The sequence below is a fragment of the Leuciscus leuciscus genome, assembly GCF_965113295.1.
Source record: "Leuciscus leuciscus genome assembly, chromosome: 13".
Lineage (NCBI taxonomy): Eukaryota > Metazoa > Chordata > Actinopteri > Cypriniformes > Leuciscidae > Leuciscus > Leuciscus leuciscus.
The window spans coordinates 5556975-5566438 of NC_138737.1; the positions used below are offsets into that span (position 1 = coordinate 5556975).

The following is a 9464-nucleotide window of genomic DNA, read 5'->3' on the forward strand; positions in this document are numbered from 1 at the left end:
AAATTGCTTTTTTGCTTATTTTTAATAACAAAGATAGCCTACAATTAAATTAAATATCTATATTATAATTATAAAATTACATAAAAATAAAAAAATTAAATGACTCGTATCATGAAATAAGATTTTGGTCATCCCAACCTGTTCAGAGTTGTGAAAGGTTTGTAAATGTTAGCATGATTGATAATTATATGATTGTTGCAAACATCTCGGTAAGGACTTTCACACTGACATGTAATTATTATTATTATTATTATTTTATTTTTTTAATAAAGAGTAGGGAATGGTCATAACGCAGGGCAGGAACATACTGGTCATGTGAGTTTTTAGCTTTTTAAAATTAATTTATAAAAAAATTATTTGTAAGTTCTGTCATATTTTTCAATTACTTTTACTGTTTTAGTTTTTTTGCCGTGGTATCGATTCAGTATCGGTATCGAGGTATTTTGGTCTGGTATCGTATCGAAGTCATAATTTTGGTATCGTGACAACACTAATCAGGACCTACAAATATTCCCCCATTTCATTATTATACATTATATTCAACATTAAATATAATGTAGTATTGTTACTGAAACGCTGAAAACTGTAATTTTTTCTAACACAGTACACATATGTGGTTAGTACATGTAAGCCGCTTGCAGAGACTCTCCCGGTGCTCACTAAAAGCGTGTCAAAATGACTATTCCCAAACTTTATTAGTTCATCCAAAATTTTAAAACAACACAAAGGAACTTTTCCTCTTCGGTCACCCTACAGGTTGGAAGCGGAATTGTCCATTACCGCTGTCGTAAATAATTTCGCTGCCCGCAGTCTACTGTCGCACGCACACTCGCTGTTTATCCAGCACCGGCTTTGGAATGAACGATGTCCACAGACAAGGTAGAGTATGATGCATGATTTCATGAAAGCATGATGTATTGCGACATCAGAAAAAAAGAAAAACTAAATAATGACTATTGTAACGCTTGACGTAAAGCAAGTCAAATTTGTAGTTTTTTTATGTCTCATTCGGACTACAGAAACGCGACCCGGTTTGGCAAACTTGCATAGAGTGGTTATAGCAGATATAGGGACGCAAAGCGAATCCAGAAGTGCCTTTCACCCCGTTACGACTTGATGAACCACTGATACGATTTTGGAAACATTATTTTAAGGTAAAAAAAAAAAAAGTTCTTTAGTGTTGCTTTAAATTCTTGATTTACTCACCCTCATGTCGTTTTCGCGTACCACACACACACACACGTACATTTAAACGCCCGTGTTTACTACAGTATGTGAGTTGTAAATCTGTTCACCATATAAAGCCATCGTGTCTCTTCAGAAGACTTGATTGGAGTAGACCACTCGCTTGATTTTTACGATGCCTTTATGACCTTTTTTGGATCTTTTAGGCTTTAGGGGAATTGACTTAAAATGGAGGGACAGAAATCTCTCAGGTTTCATAAACAATATCTTAATTTGTATTTGGAAGATGAGGAAAATCTTATGGGTTTGAAAAGACATAAGGGTGAGTACGTATGTTTCATTACACCCCTACAAAATAAAAAAGCTTTTTTTTTTTTCTTTCTTTAGGTTCAGTGTTAAAAATGAAATATATAATTTTCTTTTTTTTGGTTGGGACTCGGGACTACGAATCAAAAGAACCAAGAGACCTGAACTGCATGAACACACCCTTAATTTGCCAAAGAGGCATTTATGACAAGAAAATACACATCCCAGCAGTTTTTCAAAGTGATACAAACATGTCAAATCCAAGTTGATGGGTTTAAAAGCAGGTTTGGAATCATTCACGCAAGTGATGACACAAGGAAAACCTTTACCGATGTTTTTAACCGTCACGTCATCTCAATCTAAAGCATGTGGTGGCACATAGTGAACAGTCCAAAGGGTTTTAAGCCACTCCAAGGCAAACAGTTGGAAGGTTAACACCAAAAATATTATAAATAGTTGAAATACTTGAAATAGTGAGAGTGGTGTTTCCTTTCTTCCCTGAGGGGGAAATCACGGAAGCACGCCTGAAATCCAAGATGGCAAAAAAAAAAAAAAAACAGATGTTCAAGAGAAATATAAAAAAGAGGACCAAATAAATGGGGACAGAGCCAATGGCAATAAAGGCACTACAAGGCATTTGAAGCCTCTTTGGTTCATCCTTCCTATAAACTAAGATAAACCAACCAGCCTAAAATCAGATCTTCTGAATCATACGATCCACAAACCTTCGATCTTGTTTAGGATGTCAACAGCCCTGAAGAGGGACTTTGACTCTGGACACTATGGAAAATATTTATTATCACGTTTTGCATTTTGAACAACAATCAGTCGCATTCAACTGGAAAAGAAAAGGTGGCTGAATGGCTGACAAAGGAGTGTGTTATATCAGCTGCTCTGATGCAAAGATAAATCTAATCATTGTCCAATCATTTCAGTAATCTAAGACAAACAAGACAGTTATATATACGCAAGCTTAACCTGTTTGCCCTCCACCCATTTTTCACTACACACTGGCTTCATTCATGACCTAGTGAGTGATTGTGGCCCCAGAGGAGAGCATCAGCGGTCAACACTGGGTTAAGGGCCGGTTTCAGCTCTCAGCAACGTCTTAGTGCTGCTTAATCAGGGTAGATGACTCTTTAAGACTCTTTCTATCAATTTTCATTACTGCCTTCAGCAGTCGACCATCAAAACCGCATACAGGACAGCATTCTGTGGCACCCTGCTAGCTAACACAAGACTAACCGCATCTCAACTGTCCTGCAGTGCAAACAGACTGGCATGGTTTGGTTTCAGAGCAACGATGTTTCTTTAACTCACCTGCATCAATACGGCACAAGCTGAGGCTCATTTATCCACTCCATAAGTCAATTAAAGCTTCATGGGGTTCAGACAACTGACAGTGACAGCTTGGTCTTCGCCCATGATGTGGATGAGTTTACAAACCTGCTCAGCCAAGCGGCAAAAAGCGGCATGTTTCCTGTAAAACATCTTTAATTCGCATGTGATCATATGCAAGAGTTAAATAAAGCACCAGTTCATACTGGCCACATAGCCACACAAACATCCCTCTCCAACTAGACTGACATGCATCCAAACACAAGGTGACACCCCAACGGGGGTGACCTTCATAGAGACTGATTCTGGAACACCAGGTCCAGACAGCACTACATCAACCAGCCTCTAAGCGCAAATGTGTTTGTGTTGCTGTCATTTCCCCTGTGGTGGTAGAAAAGTTGAAGAAGGTGTCCGTACAGTGCAGCACTTCATTAATATTATTCTGCTGTGGTGACACATGCCAGGACTGGAAAAATCAGGCTGCTCAAGTAGGTTACTTTCCAACTGGACAATGCTATTCATTGAGGAATTATGGGATCGCACATTCTCAAATACCGCCGCAATAATGAAGTCCTCTTGCAACAGTTGCAACAGGATGAAGCATTTGTCAATTATGCACAAAGCTATCGAACACACTACCAACAGATATTAAGGAAGCCAGATTGCTAAATATTTTTGAGAGAAAGCTAAAACCAGATCTTCTTATTTTAGCTTTTAATTATTTAAGGGATTTTTTACTCGTTTTACTTGTACTTTTTGCTTATTATAATGCAGCTTGCAAAGTGATTTAAAAAAAAAATTTTAAATCCTTGTATGAAAGATTCTACACCAATAATGTTCATTTTTATTATTAACTTACTCAGAGGAATAGTTTGTTGTCAACAACGTGCCACGTACAATTACAAAGTCAGGGACGACGCCAGAAATACTGTGGAAAAATGGTATGAAGGTATTTTGGGAATATATCTTTAAGCCTACAATACCAAAAACAAGATCATGTTGCCAAAATAAGCCAATGCTTGACCAATATGTTTTTTTCCAATGACTGATGCGGATACGGAGACCTAGAGAGCAGGTCAATATAAGGCTGATTACATAATGACAGAAAATACACAGAAGCGCTAAAAAGAAATATTTTCTTCAAATTCACACACAAAAAAAAACTATATGCATTGAAAAAGCTGTTGGTAGATTTGTGGCACTAAAACAAAGATGTAGTACAACTTCTGTTTATCAGTCGATCATGAACAGATCTCAGTCAATATATCCTTCTATCACAAAAAAGAATACCCTTAGACCATTTCTGCGAGCATCAATGCACGTTCCTTTGGACTTATTCTAGTCTTGCTTCAAAGCCAATTACTCCCGACACGGAAGTCAAAGGTCAAGTGCTTTCCCTATTTCTTTTAAATAAGCAATCAATGGAAACTAATACTTAAATGTGAGTTGATGAACGCCATCACAATTATGCATGCTTCTGCTACAACTGTGTAAGGGGAGGAAAGCAAACTTTAAAGACTCTTAAACCATCTGTCACAACCTTATGATAATACTCCAGAAACAAACCCACTCAACATGCATTTACAGTACGCCTCCAACAAGCCATTCTGATTCAGACCGGCAAATGTCAAACATGTGCCTCCATCTAAACCAGACTCAAGTCTTTAACTGAGGCTTCTCCTTGCTGTATCTTACACAATGTTTTGATCAAGTCGGACAGGATCACCCTGACCCTCTCTCCTTCCCCATTCCATCAGTTTAACTTGCACCAAAAGTGGTTTCACTAGCTCTGCAAATCCTTGTGAGCTGGAAGGATCATTATGGCCTTTTTATGCTAAAAACGCAGCTTTACCCCAGGATAACATTAAAACAATACTACATATTCACAACCATGACGTAGACTTATATAACACCACATCATGTTCTGAATGAGTGACGTTACGTTGTCATCACAAGATACAATGCCACAGTAAAGTACGTCATCGATTATGTTTCCTCTCTTTTTAAAACCATTTCATGAAATATTACCTTTTAAAATATGAATGTTAAACAAAACTGCCTAAAATGAACATACACCTTTAATGAATGCATACTGTATAAGCATTTGAGGTAATTCAATGACATTATTAGAGAGCACAACATGACTGAATAAAACACACGACTCCCTCAGGATAAGATAAATATTCAGGCAAGCCATAAATAAGTCAAAAATAAGGAAATTAAACATTGATTGCAGCCAGACTGCTGACTAATCCACAGTAAAACACACATAAACAAGCTAGCCAGGTTAGCTAGTTAGCTGGCTTTAAAGACCAGCATGAAACGGCCATTGTACAGGAATGCGGGAATGATTCCTTTTTATTTTTATTCATTCATTCTAGTTTTACTGTTGTCCATTCGCATATATCATAAAACAATCTCTCAGTTTTCATTCAGACAGCCCAACCGACCCAAACAGGATCTCACACACATAGTCCGGCTCAAATAAACTCACACAAAAACGGCCTAAATGTACTTTTTCTGTCACATTATGATGCTTTTTCCACTTTTATATGAAATATCAGGGTGGACAGGGGTGGTTTTCTTACCCGTGGAGTTGAGATCCGTGTGCGCTTTTGTAAGTGAGTGCGTGTTGCTCGTGTAATCTTAACAGCAGTAATAAAATCCCAAAGCCGCCTCGCGCTCCCAATAGTCCTCGGCCATGATCATCTAGTGCTGCTGCTGCTCGTCCGGTCTCCAATGCTGCTGGAGCGAGTCCTCCAGACCCCGCATGTCTCACTACTGCTCCTTTTTGCTAAAACGTTACAGCAGCTGTTCCTTTCCTTGCCAAATCCGGACTGGAGTGGATCATGGAAGCGACAGAGCAGCTGCGAATAGATTCAGGAGTCACTCACTCCACCACCACCACCAGGACTCTTTGGATAGGCTGGAGAACATTTAATTATGCCGTTGGGCTAATTCATGTGTAATTAATGAGTTTTATGTTATATCTCCATTTTATTATAATGTATTCTTGATTAGATTGGTTCAGGAAATTATGCGTCCCTGCAGTCATGAAATTTAAATACGAAGTGCAAGCGTCTACCCCTAATAAATTAAACTGGCTTATAATGGGCTGATCCAAATTAAATTCAAGCAAGTCAGACTGTACCATTCAGGCGGAATGCGCAGGGGAGAGGCAGTGGGAGTGCAGTAATGCAGAATGCTGTAAGCCACTGTATGTCATGCTGAGCTGTTACATTTTTGCCATATTATTTGTTTACGAAATTACGTTAAACTGCAGTTGTTTGTAATAGGATCAGTTTTATCAGTTAAAAGGTTTCTAAATGTAGATTTACATTGTTCCACCCTAGTTTAAGATCATGAGTAGGCTATACAGGAATTCAGAAAGTCTGAATGTTAGTGGTATTCTGTCTGTTTATCTGTCTGTCTGTCTGTCTGTCTGTCTGTCTGTCTGTCTGTCTGTCTGTCTTTTTGTTAGTTTGAAGTAATAAATCATCATTCTATTAGAATTATTTGTAATCAGGCATGGAATTCAGACATTTTAAATATTTATATATTTATTTCAAATAAAAGAAATATCCCAAAATTCACTTGGGGAAAAACCTACATTGGTCCTCCTATAAATATATATATGATATAAAGCGTTTGTTTATTTACTTACAATTATTTTAAATAATGCAGTGCATTTCGGTGTATCCTGCAATGTCAAAAATGGCATAACTACTTTAATCACATGTAACCTTATTAGAGCATTTTGTTTGGAATATCTTGCCTGATGCACTGACAGCATTGATTTATATGATAATTAAACGAGAGGGGTTAAAAGGGCTGGGTGAAACCTAACCTCTCTCTCTCTCTCTCTCTGTGTGTGTGTGTGTGTGTGTGTGTGTGTGTGTGTGTGTGTGTGTGTGTGTGTGTGTGTGTCTGTGTCTGTGTGTGTGTGTGTGTGTGTGTGTGTGTGTGTGTGTGTGTGTGTGTGTGTGTGTGTGTGTGTGTGTGTGTGTGTGTGTGTGTGTGTGTGTGTGTGTGTGTGTGTGTGTGTGTGTGTGTGTGTGTGTGTGTGTGTGTGTGTGTGTGTGTGTGTGTGTGTGTGATGCAGAGCAGTGGAGCCCCACAGTGAGTCACCACTCTGGCATGCCTCAGAGCCCCCAGCAGTTCCTTTAGTCCTGGAAACCCACTGTATGGGGGTTGCGTCAATGTGCCTTGGGTGCAAATGAACATTTCTTTTGTTCTTTTGATAGCTTCCAACATTTTTGCTTCACCAGGGAAGATACTGAATGCAAAAACTTAAAGCCCTTTTTGTGGGCGCTGTATCTGAACCATGTCACCAGGCCAGCAAATATCACTATTACATGAAAAAAAAAAATATATATATATATAATAAAAAAAATTAATAAAAAATAATATATATATATCAAGTATAAATACACAAAATACAACATAAATGAGCCGTAGATATTTATATGCTGTAAGGTTATACTTTTTGTTATAAATAACCATGCATTTGGGAAAAAAGCATTACAAATCGTGTTGTTTTTCAGCATCCATGCTCAGAAGCCCTTAATTATGTTTAACACTTTAGCCACGCAAGGGCACACATGTATGTTTGACCTTGTCTTGATTAAGAGAGCACTTTTGAAAATGCCTCTTTCGCCCACCAGTAGCCACTGTTCAGCCAGGTCAGGTGACTTCAGCACTATGCCATGCTTATTATTTCTTGAAGATGACCACCACATGTGATTGGGCTCTCATTAGATTTAAGGATGTTATTAAGGTCTTATTTATTCTGGTGAATAATAATGCAGATAAGAAGAGTTAAGTGGCTGATTGTAAACCTAAAAGGCAAACCCATTGACGCATGCTTTAATGTGCTGCATTCATTAGCACAGTCACATTTCAAGTGCCTAACATGTTACGAGCGACACTGCGGCACCATTACGCAGCATTAGATGTTCACAGAACCACAACACAGAACAACAGAACGCCGGAGCTCTGATGTACCTGTGTATGTGATGCATGAACCGTTTGTGTGTGTGGATGATTTAGATTGGGAATGACATGTACAACATTTAGGATCTTTAACCTCTCTCTCTCCTTCTTTCTTCTCTTTCTCTGTTTTCTCATAAGCCTCATGCATGAGCTCATGTTAGTGTGTTTTTATGAATCTCTGGTTTTACCACCCAAAAAAAAAAAAAAAAGTGTATATGTGATTTTTATGTGTTTAAAGCATCGTGCTCCTAATGTTTCACATTTGACAAAATGGTTTTACAAGCAAATTTCAAGCTATTTTAATCTAATCATCTGGTAGATCCATGCACAAATACTCAATACTCAATAATATAAATTTACAGTTTTTCTCAGTCGCTTTGGTGCATTTCTCACATCACTATTTACATTTGCACAACAGTTAGTTCAACCTCCACAACATTTAGTAATTTGTGCACATCATAGTAGCAGTTTCTCATTCCTTCCAACAAATTGCAAATGCTTTTGGACATGCATCAATTGCTTTCATACAACTCTCTGCTGTTTCATAACATTATCATTTGCTTATGTCATGTCAGTCAAAATTAACTATACTTGTCAATGCTGAATAGTCATTCCATATAAAACTAATAGTCCTCATTTCATTGCTTGAGTCATTACATACAAAAATGTTGAACTAGTTGTCAAAATCTGTCAAGCAAATTTTACACATTTAAAAAAATAAAATAAAAAAAATCTGAAAATGTCTCCTAAACTGAACTATTTCTCTGAGGTGAATCTCAGCTTTCACTGATGAGAAGTGGTGTGAAGCATTAGTTGCAACCAATGTGCACAGCTCTACCCAAAGGGAGTTTATGTTTGTTGTAAATAAGAGTGTATTTTTTCTTTTGCACAATGCTGTGAACAAATTAGAATTGCAAAGAGCATATGCAGTAAAAATGTGAAACATACATATTCAGTGTCTTGTACTCAGTTACCTCACTAAATACAGTAATGTGTAACTTTACTGTATTTTTCAAATGGCTGAGCAAATAGTATATAGTGCTGTCTTGAGCATTTTCAGGTAGTGTCACCAAGATCTGACTTTTTTGCATTGGAAAACATTTACAGAGTAAACTGTCATAATGAAAACATGACAAAGCCATTTGACTATCTTGTTCATAGACAATGGTGTCAGGACTTTTCATCTTGATGACACTGACACTTTCATTGATATGAATACTTGCTTTTGAGGAATGAGCTATCCATTTTGAGCAAGTGATACGCTTTTGCAGGTTATCAACTAGGTTTTGCAGTTTGTACTAATTGTTTTGAGAACTGCATTAACTGTTGTGCAAATGTAAATAGTGATGTGAGAAATGCACCAAAGCGACTGAGAAAAACTGTAATATCAATTTAAAAAGTGGACAATTTCGGCTGATAATTGTAATGGCATCAAAATATAGAATGAACACACATAGAATGTGTGTGTGTGTGTGTGTGTGTGTGTGTGTGTGTGTGTGTGTGTGTGTGTGTGTGTGTGTGTGTGTGTGTGTGTGTGTGTGTGTGTGTGTGTGTGTGTGTGTGTGTGTGTGTGTGTGTGTGTGTGTGTGTGTGTGTGTGTGTGTGTGTGTGTGTGCGTGTGCGCGTGCGCGCGCGCTCGTGCA

At 37.8% G+C, this 9464-nt stretch overlaps 1 protein-coding gene across 2 annotated transcripts in view; it reads right to left on the reverse strand.

Annotated features, from left to right (window-relative positions):
* Positions 1-5890, reverse strand: part of cdk16 (cyclin dependent kinase 16) — a 35058-nt gene extending 29168 nt beyond the window's left edge. The window contains exon 1 of one of the 2 annotated variants that reach the window (XM_082189165.1): positions 5418-5890. The gene's annotated coding sequence lies outside the window, so the exon portion shown is untranslated. The remainder of the gene's footprint in view (positions 1-5417) is intronic. The other variant, XM_082189166.1, reaches the window with a different exon arrangement.
* Between the last annotated feature and the right edge of the window lie 3574 nt (positions 5891-9464).